The 16,468-nt window shown below is 44.1% G+C and overlaps 1 long non-coding RNA gene and 1 other non-coding gene across 2 annotated transcripts in view; both read right to left on the reverse strand.

The window, feature by feature from the left end:
- Positions 1-16,468, reverse strand: part of LOC142391332 (uncharacterized) — a 397,679-nt gene that overhangs the window by 110,588 nt on the left and 270,623 nt on the right. The gene's annotated exons all lie outside the window — the stretch shown is intronic.
- trnam-cau (transfer RNA methionine (anticodon CAU)) lies at positions 2,892-2,964 on the reverse strand. The gene has a single exon. It is a non-coding gene; the product is annotated as a tRNA-Met (tRNA).

Here is a 16,468-nt window from a genome sequence, read left to right on the forward strand (position 1 = left end):
AGAATATGATCTTAATAAAGTGAAAAGACAAGATATAAGTAACTGTCATTGGCCAATGTGTCCAACCTGTCCACCCCGTATCCTATCAAGCTAACGTTAGCTAACTACCGAAAAGGCTAACAGGATAATATTAGCTAATTTGACAAGCACTTAGTGGTCAGAATGGATCTTTAAATGACGAACAAAGTTGGAAGTTATGCTAGATCAAGGATGGGCAACTTCCATTATAAAGGGCCAACATATTTTCAGCACTATCATTGGAGGGCCACATGACCACGCACTTCGAACAATTGGATATGAAAGACGCTACAAATGATTCTCAATAAGAACACATTTTATATGAATTTATATCTGTATGTTTATAGCATCCAACATACAACTATTGTCTGCATATAAATGCATTTTAACACGTCCTTAATAAGCAACAAAGGCCAAACATTTGCTTAAAAAAAAGTGCAAAAAGGAATTTGAACTCCTTCATAACAAAGAACAAAACTGAAGAGGTACTATTCTTCCCATTTTGGCTGAAAAATTTGATTTTTTTCTCTTTTTGCCACTGCTACTGGCCATGGCTCTTGACTTTCCTATTCGCTGTTGCGGAAAGCGGCCCGGGCCCCGATATTGTTTGCGTATGGAGCGCCCTCTATTGGTCAACAGTATAATTACAAGTTTTGTTTTTTTTTAATTATTAAATTATTATTGATCCATTTGCGGGCCGTACTGAGTGAGGACGAGGGCCGTGTGCAGCCCCCAGGCCGCCAGTTGCCCATCCCTGTGCTAGATGCTTAACACTCAAGTCATTCAAGTCATCGTGTCTCAAGTCAAGTCAAGTGCCGAGTCTTTAACTTCCAAGTCCGAGTCGAGTCTCAAGTCTTTTATTTTTTGTCAAGTCAGGTCACAAGTCATCAAAACAGCAACTCGAGTCGACTTGAGTCCAAGTCACAGTGACTTGAGTCCCCATCTCTGGTACCGAGTGACTAAAAGGGCTAAAAGGCATGTCCTCCATTGAGGATCCTGTTAGTGATTTTCAGGGACAAGATCTCGAGGCGTAGTCGTGGAGAGGGGGGCGGTGTCTGGTTTGGGAACCACCGCATCTCTGCTTTTTCGCGGATGAGGTGGTTCTGTTGGCTTCTTCAAGCCAAAACCTTCAGCGCACACTGGAGCAGTTTGCAGCTGAGTGTGAAACGGCCCGAGATGAAAGTCAGCTCTTCCAAATCCAAGGCCATAGCTCTCAACTGGAATACTCTCTCTGGGATGGGGATGAGTCTTGCGATCTTGTTCACAAGTGATAACAGGTTGAAGCAAGAGATGGAAAGACGGATTGGGCTTCGTCAGCAGTAATAAGGGGCGCTGCTCCGGTCCGCTGTGGTAAAGAGGGAGCTGAGCAGGAAGGTGAAGCTTTTAATTTACTGGTCCATCTTTGTTCCACCTATGGTCACGTGATCTGAGAAGTGACCGAAAGAACGAGATTGTGGAGACAAGCAGCAGACATAGGTTTCCCTTATAGGGTGGCTGGGCTCATCCTTAAAGATAGGATGAGGAACTCAGCCATCTGGAGAAAGCTAGGAATAGAGCCGCTGCCCCTTCACATCAAAAGGGTTCGGGCATCTGGTTTGGATGCCTCCTGGTCGCCTCCCTTTGAGGTTTTCTGGGCACGTCCAACTGGAAGGAGGCCCCGGGGCAGACCCAGAACTTGCAGGAGGGATTATGTATTCCTTCTGGCCTGGGAACACCTTGGGATCCCCCAGGAGGAGCTGGAGAGTGTTGCTGGGGAGAGGGATGTCTGATTTTTTTCTCTCGTACCTGTTGCCTCCACGACCCGACTTTGAAATAGCGGAACACAGTGGATGAATGGATGAGTGGCTCTGACAGACTTTCCACTTCTTAAAAGTGATGCTCGGGCCAAAATCTATTTTGAGAATCACCGCCTATTGGCTTAAAGGCTTAACACTTTATTTTTCCAGTTTGAGTGTTTTACCCTTAATTTCCTTTCTTATATATGTGTAGCAATTTATTTCATCAACTTACATTATATTGTGTATATCTTGGCACAGATTAAAAACAGTTGCACTCTTATGATCTATCTGGATCAGTGTGAGGTTAGGACTTCATAGAGGAATTTTGTTCATAAATACTGAGATGAACAGCATTACATCTGTAGAAAATATATGTAGAAATAGGTTTAAGTTCAACATGTTTGTTTTATTATGTTGATTCAAATCTTTATTTATATTTTTCCAGATTTTTTGTGTATCTAATCTAGCATTCAAACTAAATTATTTTTCATTTAAACAAACTGTGTATCTTACTGAGGGTGATATTGAACAAAATCCTACCTGTAATAAAACACGTGTCATGGCTCAAACACACAATTTTTTAAATTGGCACCAATGGCCTGCTACACAAAGCAAGGCTATGAATAGACTCAAAGGATTTTTCCATGTACACACACTTGTACTTGTACTTGCGTGTATGACAAATTTCCTTCTCCTCTTGCTATGAAAAGCAGGAAGAAGCTTTTATTAATCGTCCTTCCTCTTGGTGGGGTGAACGTTGGAAACACCATCGATCATAGTGTACTCTGTTAAACTTACAATGTGGGAAAGGATAAAGTACTGTATGGTTTAACGGCTCCTTTATCAACTAGTTAAGATGTCATTTCTGTCCATTTCTTGCAACACTGATATAATTATGGAGGCTGAAGAATTGAACACCATGGAAATATAACTTTTTTAGTTACTGAGTGGTTGATCAGTGGTCGATTGAATCAATGGTGATTGTTTGATGTTTTTCAGCGATAGTTTATCACTATTGATAGCCTTGGGACCACGTTTGTTTAAAGATTTCCAAAAGGTTTACAGAGGAAAGGTTGATCTTTAAATGCAAAACTCTGCCCCGTGTGAGGCTCGAACTCACGACCTTCAGATTATGAGACTGACGCGCTGCCAACTGCGCCAACGAGGCACGCACAATACGTAAAGGAAGGTCTAAACATAATCGGACAATCAATCGGACGACGACTGTTTTTGCTCTCGGGTCATTATCTATCACATATTATTTCTTATCTCTCTTATTCTTTTGTCAAAACGGAACCCACGTGAGAAAAAAAAAATTCTACGTAAAACAACAATCTAAAACCAACATCATGTAGTCAATACGTTTTTGAGAGAACCAAATTCAAAATGTTGTATACTGCTAATTGAAACCATAGTTCTAATTTGGGCCCAACAGAAGTGAAAATAAAATCTGAAAGTGTATGGCGTTGGATATATCGCGGGACGATGGACGACGACCAGCTGGGCTCTCTCTAAAGTGTGTTGGGAAGCTACCAGCAGGTGTCGCCACGTCTTAGATCAACTTCCCGTTTTGACTTTATAAATTAATTATGGATCATCTGATGATAATGTAGTGGACCTATAGTTCTTAAACATCCTTTAGCTCCTCCCCATTCCTGTATATAAAGCCTCAAAATGGCTCCCTTCAGCCTCTTGCTGAGCTTGTGTGGTGACCTAATTCAGGTGGTGAGTAGGGTCCCTGTTTCATCATCATATTTGGTGCGAGCCTTTGTCCTACTAATATGCGTTTTGTCTTTGTAGGTTCACTTGCTGCTGTGCTTGGTCTTTATTAGTTTGTTTATATCTGTTCTGTTCTGTTGTGCTGCTTTGTTAATTTGTTCGTACAGCTCTGCTGTGCTGTTTTCTTAATTTGTTTGTACTGTTTTATTGTGCACTGTTTGCTTGGTTCTGCTCTTGTTTTACTTGTGTAGTTCTTTGTCTTTTAGGCTGATTTATTGATTTGATTATTAGGTTTGTTAACTTTTCCTTTTTTTGAGTTTCAGTGTGGTCTGGGTGTCATCAGGTGGGAGGCTAGGCACTGTGGTGAGGACCTCACTTCCGTTTTGGCTTGCGAGTACACTGGGGCACTTTTAGCGTGTTTGTGGTGGCTTTACAATTGTAGTGTTGCACCCCAGCTTAAGAAAGAGACACACATCCGGTAGCATGCCTCCCCCTGAGACGTCAGCCCACTGATTTTAATGTTGTTAGTCATTTGACTTTATTAAATTCGTCTTGTGTTTAACCTTCTTTCGTTTCTTCGCAGCAGCTTTCTTAAGTTTTATTCATAAATATTATTTTCAATAAATATATTTTCTTTACTTTACTGTCTCTGCCTCTTCAGTCCCGACCCTGCGCCCTTATAGCAACTGGGTTTCAGTTGTCATATCCTGGGGTGCAAGTCCCCAGGAGGCGTTGTTGGCTCTAACAATTTCATCCTTTACTCCGCTACTCGCCACAATAAGATCCGATGAAAGCTAGATACGACTTAAATGGGATGTCCCAGACAGAGTTTCTGCACAATACTGTTGCCTTAGACCTTTTAAAGAGGTTTCACTCAATGTCACCTGTTGTTTTTTCTTCTTTATTGATCCATTTGGAAAAAAAAGAAAAAAGTCATTTGTTGCCTGCTTACAGCTAGTTTATTTTGATCAAAAAAGTTTGCTGTTGGCAGTTGTGCCAATACCTCGTAATCAACGCACTGAAGAACAACGGAGAGGCAAGTTAATTTCATACAGGACATATTTTCACGGTCACCGTAAGTACTAAAATAATATAATGCGAGCATGAAATATGATTGGGTGTTTGTTTTGAGAAAGAAGTTATATACAATACGTCAAATCCTATAGGCGTGTGTGCTTTCTCAGACTGCCCGGTGCTATGTCGAGGTCTCGTTTCCCGGTGGAGATCCGTTCCGACCGCCCCAGCTCTGCCGCGTTCACACGGCGAAAAAAACCGCGCGCTGGCCGAAATCACGTTCTCGACGTACTGCGCTCGTACCATTATGGAAGTTTTTCTGTGCCGTCAGAGTTTGAATACGAATTTCTAATATTGAGTTTTTACAGCATCAAAATCAGACTTTGAATTTGGAAAACCAACAGTGTAAAAAAACAAATCAATTTCTAAAAACAAAAATCAGTGGAAAAAAAAAAAAAAATTCTGTGGAAAAAGAACCAGAATCAACATCCGGGTAAACGGGGAGAAGCAATCGATCCCTGTCTCAATTCATCCAACGGCAGCCAATCAAGTTACGCTCCATTGGACAGATCAGCCATGTCCACCAACGCGGGTGATGGTGCTTCGGTGAGTGAGTTTACTTTATTTGCCATTTGTGTTAGTAAAATTGAGTAATAGATATTACAAATATCTATTGAGCTGATCTGTCCAATGGAGCGTAACTTGATTTGCTGCCGTTGGATGAATTGAGACAGGGATCGATTACTCGGTTAAAGTGTAGTAAAATGTGTGAAAACAGTTTTTTACAGCAGTTTTTTTCAGAGGGTTAAGGCACAAAATGTAGAGCAAATACTTTTATAACGATTTAAGAGTTTTCACTTTGAATGCAAACTTGATGGGGAAATGTGTACTCACACCAGTACATTTGGTCCTGGCTCCTCCTGGTTTTGTCTCCTTCAGCTGATATGTTGTAAGAATTGGAATTTTACGATAAAATCTCAAATTGTAGGCTAAAGAAATCTTTACACAAGTTTTAAGGTATTGTCATCACTTTCGTCTTTAAACATCACTTCCTCCCTCACAATAAATAAGGGCAAAGATCCTAATCATGCTTTTTATTATCTATTATATGTCTATTAAATGCAGGGAACCCAAATTCTGGGAAATTTGCCATCAGATATGGTTCCCCTTGTGTTCACACCATAGAACCTTGTGTCTAAAAGGACACAAGGTTCCCACATGTATCAAATTCATAATCCTGAAATCTACATCCAGCTTTGTCTTAATGTGTCCCTTATAGCAGGTGGAACACATCCTGGTGGCTGGGGAATCAAACATCGAACACCAACCATTTCTGCTGTGTTTTTATGGCCGCTTACACTCAGCCGGATGTTCCCAAATACAGCAAGAACAAACTCTCTCTCAAGGTCCAAGCAAACATAGCACACAGACACACGGATGCTGATGAACATTGACTAATTTCATGCAATTTGAAGACTGTTAAGTTCGCACATTATTTACGCAACACATATACTTGACACCCTTTTTTTGGTTTTTCAATTTCGATAACTGAAAAAAGGAGAGTATTTTTTCCTCGTGGTTGCCCCGTATAGTCTCTTCGTAAAAATTGCTCTGGTTGCTCTTTGTATCTCAAAGCATTTTGAGGCATGTGCAATGTGTATGTTAACGACAGCCATTTAAAAAAAATGTCTTCCTGTTTTGTACATGACATTGTGTATTGCCGTCTTGCGCGTTCGGGTTGATGCATGTAGACGATGACAGATGTATCTATTTTGAGTGGCATGCATTAACTGGAGATTAAATCTGCACATAACTCTCCTTGCATCCTGGGTGCATCACCATGGAAACGGGGGAAACGCACTGGTGATTCTTTTTTTTTTTTTGTTGAAGAATGTGAATTTGCTTTGTATGCCTTAAGGCCAACATGCCTGTACAACACATTTAGAGTATGATTGCACAGATATTTCAACGTAAGCCCAACTAAATAAATGAACAGTTACAGCTGAGATAAACAACTAAACAACAACAGAGTCTCTTCAGTCAAAGGCTTCTTCAGTTTGGATGCAAAACGGACCGCTACAGGAAGTCTTTCCTGCCCACAGCCATCAGCATCTATAATAACTCCTTGATTTAATTGAGCTACATCAACATTTAATTTCCCTCTGGGATAAATAAAGTATTTTTGAATTTGAATTGAATTGAATTTTAAGCTAAATACGTCATCCTTGACTTCGCTTCTAGGCTCTGTGTCATTTGTAGAAACTGACGTGCAAGTGGTAGATACGGACAATGGTAATATTGTTGTTGCTCCATAAAGTTCATCAGCTACATAATGGTGATGGTAGATTCAGCTTTATTCATACATTCATGTACTATTCAGTTTGTGTGTATATACCTTTGTATCTGTGATAAAGTGATAGATGTAGTACATGTGTGTTTTCAGGAAAAAAAAAATTCTGATCTCTGCGAAGTTGATTTCTTCCTTGAAATGATTCAACTGCCATCAAGGCCATGGATGTACCTTGATGGCAAACTGATAAAGTGATAAGCTGCACACTTACGCTAGTACTTACACAGCCTGCTGCCTGTCATATTCTTGCTGGCTTTTGTTGGTGTATTCTAATGAATTGAAGCATTTGGGCATTTCTTCAAGGACGTAGTGAGAGAGAAACATTCATTTGAGGTTGTGAAAACAAAAGCCAGCTTCTGTGATGGGGTGTATGTGTATTCAGAGGTGTGTATTGGAATTTGATGAGACACTTGCTACCATGAGGACAATGTCTTCTTTGGAGGAATGTGGTTATTGCAGCAGGATTATGCCAGATTTAGTTCTGCACAGCCTACAAGCGCATGGTTAATAGACACTTAGACGTTGCTGTCCATATCTGTCTACTATTAAAAATGTAAGGCACGTCGTAAAGAGAACAATTTGACATCAACGGCCACGGACTGCTGAGCAGCTGAAATCTTGTATTCTGGGAAAATGGGCCTGGATTCCTAGCTTGCAAAACAATTAGTCCCCCAGTTCCCAAGGTGAGGAAGAAGTATGTTTTCACATATTACAACAACTTTGCAAGGTAATTGTAGAGATTGAGAATTGTCATTGATTTCTGTTTCATGAATCAACTATAAATGTGTACAGCGTGATAAATAATCGACAGCTTATAGAGATATGGTTTGCAGGGCTGAGTGATCTGTATTGAAAGTTAGTGAAAAGGGTAAATTCAATTCAAGCTAGTTAAATGCCGCTGGCATCTGATCTGATACAGGAAAATGTCATTTTTCCTCTGCACTTTCATCAAAGGATGTTTGGAACATCACAAGTAGAAGAAAAAAAAAAACGGCTCCTCTTTGAAATGTTTTATTAGAGCTCAGTTGCCATAGAGATACCTGTCGGTAACCCAGGAGAAGAGCTGCTGATTGTTGATGTCTCTCCGGGAGGAGACGACCGACCGTGGCCGGCTGGATTTCTGTGCCCTCAAGGGAGACTCTCACCTATGGAGCTACATTCTCTCCTGTCAGAGTAGGGAAGAGCACAGGCAGGTGCGAACAATACTGAAGCTGACCTGTCCTCCTCTAAGGAAGAAAGTAAAGCTAATCACTGCTCGTACTTTTATTCAAAGCTTACTATTTGAAGGATTTGTGTGACTTATCTGTTTACTCTGACTGATTTGACACACAATGCAATGTATGGCAGGTCTTTTGATTCTACAGAAGAACAGATCATACTTATGTCATCTGTATTGAGTAGTTTTATGAGCCCACGGTGTAAGTCAGTTTTTAATATAGTTTTGATATTGTCAGGATCTGTTGGTTTTCTGGGTTTCCTCTTGGTTTTCCTCCTGTTCCTGGCTTCCACAGGTTGTGGCTCCCTAAGTGGCTGATTATTGATGGGTCTGTTTTCCAGTTGGTGCCAGTTTGGCTATCGTTTTTATGTAAACGTGTACTTTTTTTTTGGTTTTTGCATCAGGAAGAGGACTCGGTCAACTTTGGATCCGTTTTCACTGAGGTCTTTTCTCTTCAAGACTGGAGTCAACAATCCAGAGCATTTCTCAGTTTTGCTTAGTTTTTTTTTTTTTCAAGCTACTCTGCACTGCCAATGTCTCCGGGGGATTACTAACTCACACTTACAAGGGAGACCCAGCCTGGTCAGTGGACAGTTTTATATTTTCAACTTTCACCTGGAGATTTACATGTTCTCTTCCTCCCCGCAGACCAACTCAGCCCCTCAATTATTACTTTAGACCGGCGCCAACACATTTATTTCTGTCAAAAATTATTTGTAAATAAATTGAGTAAATCCTTTCATTTTCCCCCATTGGGGGATGAAAAAAGTATTATTCTATTCTATCCATTGAAGAAACCCTGACTGATGTTTTCTGCCAGTGTGTTTTTTTTTTTTCCCCAACTGAAAGCAGATGGTGAGATTCTCCTATATATACTAGCGTTGATGCTCTTCCTCCTCCAGTCAAAACACTACCACAGGCTTCCTGTCAGCTGGTGCATATTCACAAAGACACTAAATCTCATTTAAAGGCATGGTAGGTAATCCTGTTCAGAAACACATTTTGTAATACTGGGTGAAATGGTCCGTCTATCCTGAGAGAAATCTACACAAGATGTATTTAGAAAAAGGGACGAAAATAATCAGACCTCTGTGGCAGCTGCAGGACTGAGAAAAAGCTGACCAATCCGAGATCAGCGGGACGCTGATCTCGGATTGGTCGCCTACAAAAAACCAATCAGATGCCTCTGCTTTCTGCCTACGCCCCCCTCTGCCGGCTCCCTGCTCCATGTGCGCATGCGGTTCCACCGGCTTTGGATGAAGCACTGACGGAATGGGGAGGGGGGGGTGGAGCTTAGAGGAGTGGACACTTTCGAATCTTGCTAGCTCTCTTGCTAGCTCTCTAGGATTACCTACCATAGCTTTAAAGGATAAGACCGGTTTTTTGACATTGGGCCCTTGATTTCACATTATAACATGATGTTCTACTCACCCCTGCTTGTTGTTGAACATTTGGAGCTGTTCCGAAGATATTCGAGAGGCGTCTGGCTGCTCTCTTGAGATATTCGGCCATGAAACGGTTTCCTATGGGCAAGCTTATACAGGCACAAACTATGCTGTTTATAATTTATTAATTACTCTACACTAGCACTGATAACGTGGAGGTGCGTCGCTTACTTAAAAAAATCCGGGTTACTAATTTTGAATTTTAGCCGAATGAATAAATAGGCAGCAGGTCTGTGGGCTGTCTGTGGCAGTAGCACGACGAGGACGTCAGTAACACCCACTTTACGACAAAAAAAATCAAAATTACAGTAAGTTGTTATTGCACATGGTGAAGTGATGTCAGAGACTGGAATTATACAGTTTGATGGCCACAGGCAGGAATGACTTCCTGTGGCGCTCTGTGGTGCAGCGTGGTGCAATCAGTCTCTGGCTGAAGGTGCTTCTCTGGCTGACCAACACATAATGAAGAGGATGTGCAGGATTGTCCAGCATGGATTTGATCCTGGACAGCATCCTTCCTTCTGACACTGCTGTCAGAGAGTCCAGCTCCTCTCCGACAACGTGGCTGGCTTAGCGGATTAGTTTGTTCAGTCTTTTGGCGTCCTTCACCTTCAGTCTGCTGCCCCAGCATGCAACAGCGTAGAGGATGGCACTGGCCACCACAGACTCATAGAACATCCGCAGCATTGTCCGACAGATGTTGAAGGACCTAAGCCGCCTCAGAAAATAGAGACGGCTCTGGCCCTTCCTGTAAAGGGCGTTTGTGTTTTTAGTCCAGTCCAGTTTATGGTCCAAGTGCACCCCTAGGTATTTGTAGTCCTCCACCATGTCCACGTTGACCCCACAGATGGAGACAGGGGTCACTGGGGCCTTACTCCTTCTCAAGTCCACCACCAGTTCCTTGGTCTTTGCCACGTTGAGCTTCAGATGGTTCTGCTCACACCAAGTGACAAAGTTGTCCACCACACCCCTGTACTCCGTCTCATCACCATTACTGATCCATCCAACTACTGCAGAGTCGTCAGAAAACTTCTGAAGGTGGCAGGTCTCTGTGCAGTAGCTGAAGTCTGTGGTGTACAGGGTGAAGAGGAAGGGAGAGAGGACGGTCCCCTGCGGGGCCCCGGTGCTGCAGATCACCTTGTCTGACCCACAGTGCTGCAGGCGCACGTACTGTGGTCTGCCAGTCAGGTAATCCACAATCCAGGACACTATGGGGGCATCCACCTGCATCGCCGTCAGTTTCTCACCCAGCAGAGCCGGCCTGATGGTGTTGAATGCACTGGAGAAATCAACGAACGTGACTCTCACAGTGCTCGCTGGCTTGTCCAGGTGAGCGTAGACGCGGTTGAGCAGGTAGATGATGGCGTCCTCCACTCCTAGTCGGGGCTGGTATGCGAACTGGAGGGGGTCCAGAAGTGGTCTGACCATGGGCCGGAGCTGTTCCAGGATGAGTCTCTCCAGGGTCTTCATGATGTGTGACGTCAATGCCACGGATGTGTAGTCCTTATGGCCGCTGGGGCGCGGCACCTTCGGCACAGGAACGATGCACGACGTCTTCCACACCACGGGGACCCTGTGAAGACTCAGGCTCAGGCTGAAGATGCTGTGGAGGACTCCACATAGCTGGGGGGCACAGACTTTGAGCACCCGGGGGCTCACACCATCCGGGCCTGCAGACTTGCCTGAATGGAGTCTGCTCAGCTGTCTCCTGACCTGATCAGGGGTGAAAGTCAGGCTGCGGCTACACGGAAACGTTTTTCACTGTAAACGATACTTTTTCTTATCGTTTCGTTGTCGCGGCCACACGGAGCCGGCGTTCCCACTACCCTAAAACGATAGTTTTTGAAAACGGGTTCCAGAGTGGGAAAGTTTGAAAACGGCCTCGTTTCGTTTCCATTGTTACAGCTAAAACGTTTTTGCGTCAGTCACACGTTGACGCTGTGAGCCAATTTTAACACTTCTCTATTGTCTCACAGCGTGGCGTGACACAGCGACGTGTGTACTGCATCGTTTCATCGTTTTCATCCGTTCTCGTCTGGACAGCAGCGCGTTTCCGTGTAGTCGCAAGAATTTTCAGACCCGTTTTAAAAAAAAACCTCGTTTCGTTTTCGTGTAGCCGTAGCCTAAGTGGAGAGGTGACAGAAGGGGGAGGGGTGGAGGTGTTATGCCGGAGAGTGCAGTCAGCCTGGGAGCCAGGGGAGGAGGTGTGAGGGGGGCCATCACTGGAAGATGAGAGGCTGTGGGACGGGGGAGGGAGAGAGTGAGGGGTGGGTGCTGGCTGCAGGTGAGCAAGGTTCACAGAGTCGAATCTGTTGAAAAACAGATTCATCTCGTTGGCCATGTCCACACTGCCATCCACTCCTCTGTTGCTGGATGGTCTGAAGCCAGTGATGGTCTTCATTCCACTCCAGACCTCTCTCATGTTGTTCTGCTGGAGTTTCCACTCCAGCTTCCTCCTGTACTTATCCTTGGCCTCTCTTATCTTCACTCTCAGCTCCCTCTGGATCGTTCGCACCTCCTCTCTGTTGCCAGCTCTGAAAGCCCTCTTCTTATTGTTGAGAATGTTCTTTATGTCCTTTGTCACCCACTGCTTGTTATTTGGATAACAAAGGACAGTCTTTGGTGGGACGATGGTGTCAACGCAGAAGTTTATGTAATCAGAGACACACTCTGTGAGCCCATCAATGTCCTCCCCATGCGGCTCACAGAGCGTCTGCCAGTTTGTGGCTTCAAAGCAGCCCTGCAGGGTCTCAATAGCCGCTTTCGGACAGACCGTTCTAAGAAAGTAGTTATCAGAACTACCCTCCTCGAATTTCGTTCTGATAACTATCCTTCCCCAGCGGAACTGTTTCAGTCTGCATTCGCACATGATAGGGACTGATGCGCCGCGCGCAGCCGTCTGCTTCAGTGACGTGTTAGCCGTTAGCCGTTTAGCGCTACATTCAAACACAAAACAAAACGGTAAAAGTAAGGAGAGTAGAAAAAACACCACCAAGAAGCTAATATGGAGAGCGGGGAGGCCACTGTGTTTATGGTCTGCATGATGGTGATATTAATCATGGACAATCACATCAGGCGTCTAATATCGAGGCTGGAAAAGCTCACAGAGAGAGTCAGGAGACGATACTTTTTCATTTCATGAAGGAAGAAAGGAGAGCAGAGCGCTGCAGACAAATGAGACCAGTGTAAGTTTAACTTATTAAACACCCGCCGGTTGTGTCTGTGTTGTATGAGTAAACATTTCAGCCGTGATAGCATGACATGGGGCGTAGCTACCGACCACCACACACCTCCGTTAGATTCGTTCTATAAGAACTATGAAAAGACCCGACCTCGGAGAAGGAGCTAAATAGTTATAGGAACTAAGGGAGAAAGCCCCGAGTTCCTGTATGTCCGAACACGGGAGAAAACGGCCCCGCGGATTAAAAGGTTATTAGAACTGCCAAAGGTTCCTACAGTCCGAAAGCGGCTATTAGCCGCTTTCGGACTGTAGGAACCTCCCGTGTTCGGACATACAGGAACTCGGGGCTTTCTCCCTTAGTTCCTATAACTATTTAGCTCCTTCTCCGAGGTCGGGTCTTTTCATGGTTCTATAGAACTAATCTAAGGGAGGTGTGTGGTGGTTGGTAGCTACGCCCCATGTCATGCTGTCACGGCTGACATGTCTCCTCATATGACACAGACACAACCAGTGGGTGTTTAATAAGTTAAACTTACACTGGTCTCATTTGTCTGCAGCGCTCTGCTCTCCTTTCTTCCTTCATGAAATAAGAAAGTATCGTCTCCTGACTCTCTCTGTGAGCTTTTCCAGCCTCGATATTAGACGCCTGATGTGATTGTCCATGATTAATATCACCATCATGCAGACCATAAACACAGTGGCCTCCCCGCTCTCCATATTAGCTTCTTGGTGGTGTTTTTTCTACTCTCCTTACTTTTAACCGTTTTGTTTTGTGTTTGAATGTAGTGCTAAACGGCTAACGGCTAACACGTCACTGACGCAGACGGCTGCGCGCGGCGCATCAGTCCCTATCAGGTCCCGACTCATGTGCGAATGCAGACTGAAACAGTTCCGCTGGGGAAGGATAGTTATCAGAACGAAATTCGAGGAGGGTAGTTCTGATAACTACTTTCTTAGAACTGTCTGTAAGAAAGCGGCTATTGACCTCCTCTGACCATCTCCTGACAGTCTTGGTGGTTGCAGGCTGCCTCTTAACCACAGGTACATAGCAGGGGTCGAGGTGAATCAGGTTGTGATCTGACCTTCCAAGTGGGGGAGAGGAGAGGAGCTGTATGCATCCTTAACATTAGCATACAGCAGGTCGATGGTTCTCTCCTCTCTGGTGGGACAGTTCACATACTGTGTGAATGTGGGGAGTGTTGTATCCATGGTGATGTGGTTGAAATCACCCGAGATAGCAATGAATGCACCTGGGTGTTGAGTCTGTAGCCGGGCTATGGCTGAGTGGATGGAGTCACTTGCCGACGTCGGGTTTGCAGAGGGGGGGACATAAACAGCCACCATGATGACCTGTGTGAATTCCCTGGGTAGATAATATGGTCGTAGTCCAACAGCACAAAGTTCAATATTCGGGTCACAGAGATGCTCCTTGATGGTGATGTGAGCGGGGTTGCACCATCGGTTGTTCACGAGAACGGCGAGCCCCCCACCTTTGCTCTTACCGCTCCTGGTGCGATCTCTGTCAGCCCGAACGGGGTTAAAGCCCTCAATAGGGCTCGGGCACGTGACGTCACTACGTGAGCGGCGGCCATACTGGAGGCTCAGAACTGTTTTGTTTACATTGTTTTCCACTGCGCGCAGACGTACTCCCGCCTGGTCTCGGAACTTTCTTCGTTGGTTTATCTATTTTACTTATAGTCTTTGCCACTATGGTCGCACGTTGCTGTGTCGTGGGGTGAAATAGCGCAAGCCGTGACAGGAATGGGGGGGAAATCGTAAATGGTTTATCTTTTGCCGGTTTCCTGCTTGGAGGCGCACCCACGGAGACCAAGTGTCCGAGATAACAAAGCGTCGTCGACTAGCATGGATCGCTGCTGTAAAACGACCAAGCATAACTTTCCACTCAATCCCGGTGTCGATGAGAGTGTGTTCTCTGCATTTTCATTCTGGTAAGTTACAGACTTTGGTGTGCTGAGGTAAAGATCCCCGCCTTCACAAGAGGACACCGTCAGTTGGAAGCAAGGGATGTCTCAATGGGTTAAAAGCGGAGGACAAATTTCGTGTGTATGCATGTATACATGACAATAAATCTGATCTTAATCTTAATCTTAATTTAATGTGGAAAATACAAGGAAAATTGCCCATCTCCAAATTCACATGGAAAGGGCGATTGGAACTGTCAGAAACAATACACCTTTTTGTCAGCAAAAGTACCTATCAACATAGTTTTGCCATGCGAAGGTGAAGACAAAACATTCTTTGACAAGATTGTGTCTGTATGTTGTACTCTGACCACCATGCGCAGGAGTGTTGTGCAAAGTTGAAGTCGTCTGAAATAAATATGCTTTGAGATACAGCCAAGTGTGTGTGTTTCATTATTTATTTACAAGTAGAGTAACATGACAAAAGTGTAAAGTGTCATTAGAATTTAAACTGTTGCAAAGTATAAGCACTGACACCACATACTATATACGCAATTATGTCCGAAAGGGTGAACTTAGGCAGTAAATCTTCGTCGACAATCCATTCCTTGCTCGGTATTTCATAAGGGTCCAGTCCGTTTATAACGCCAATCTTCTGTATGTACCGATCTCTGGCTTCCTTCTGTAATGTATCCCGGTATATCCCACATCCTTTCTTCCATTTAAACATGCTTTTCTCTCACTTTTCTCTCGCTGTTTGGTCCTTGATCTCCGTCTTGCCTCAGGGTTTGTTTACAAATTTGTGCCTCCAATATGGCGACCATATCCCAGAATGCATCGCGTGTGCCCGAGCCCTATGGACACGTTGTCATCAGGAATATCCTGGTGCAGCCATGTCTCCGTGAAACACATTAAACTGCATTCCAGGTACTCCCTCTGACTCCGGGCCAGCGTTGTCAGCTCGTCCATCTTATTCCCCAGGGACCGCACATTTCCCATAATAAGCGAGGGGAGACACGGCTTAAATCGCCTTTCTGTGATTCTCCGTAGTCTCAACCCGTCCCTTTTCCTGCGTTTCTTCTTTCCTCCTCTGCACCCCCGATGTGTTCTCCTCCGTAGCTCCGCTGGGATATCAGCTGTTCTTTCCGTTAGGTCTGCCGGCCTCAGGTCGATCAGCTGTTCTCCGGAGTAAACAATGCGGACTCGATTCGCTGCGATACCGGAGTGAAGAAGTATCACAGCGAACAGAACAGCAAAAACTTGCACTATCCTCATGTTGAGCGTTTGAGGTTTAAGTTAAATAAATAGTGTATAATAAAAGTTTAGAAAGACACAAAAGTAACAAAAGTGGTAAAATACGAGAAAGTAAACGGGAGCGACTGCAACAGGCTGCACACAAGTTGACGCATGCGCACAACCAGTGGCTCTCCCTCGAAAATCCTTCTGTGGACAAAAAACCAGTAAGACTTATCAGAAACTTTAACTCAGTTCGTATTCATTTTTGGATTTTCGCTTTACTTCAATTCTTGAATTAACCTACCTTTTCTCTCTCCCAGAGACTATAACCTTGTGGTTAGACCATTCCCTGAATCTACAGACATACCTGTTCATGTTCCGTGTTTCAATAAACCTTTTACTCAGAAGGCCACTTTCTTGGTGCTATTGTAGTTTAAATTTGTAGCTATTAAATTTGTTCAAATACATCAGTTTTAATATAACATGGAAATAATCTTAAAGGAACCTCTTGTGCTTATAATTCATGCATCGTAAACCAAGCCCAATAAATGCAGCAGCATATTTTTTGCATTATGTCCTGCGCATTCTG

This window comes from Odontesthes bonariensis, chromosome 11, assembly GCF_027942865.1.
Source record: "Odontesthes bonariensis isolate fOdoBon6 chromosome 11, fOdoBon6.hap1, whole genome shotgun sequence".
Taxonomy (NCBI): domain Eukaryota; kingdom Metazoa; phylum Chordata; class Actinopteri; order Atheriniformes; family Atherinopsidae; genus Odontesthes; species Odontesthes bonariensis.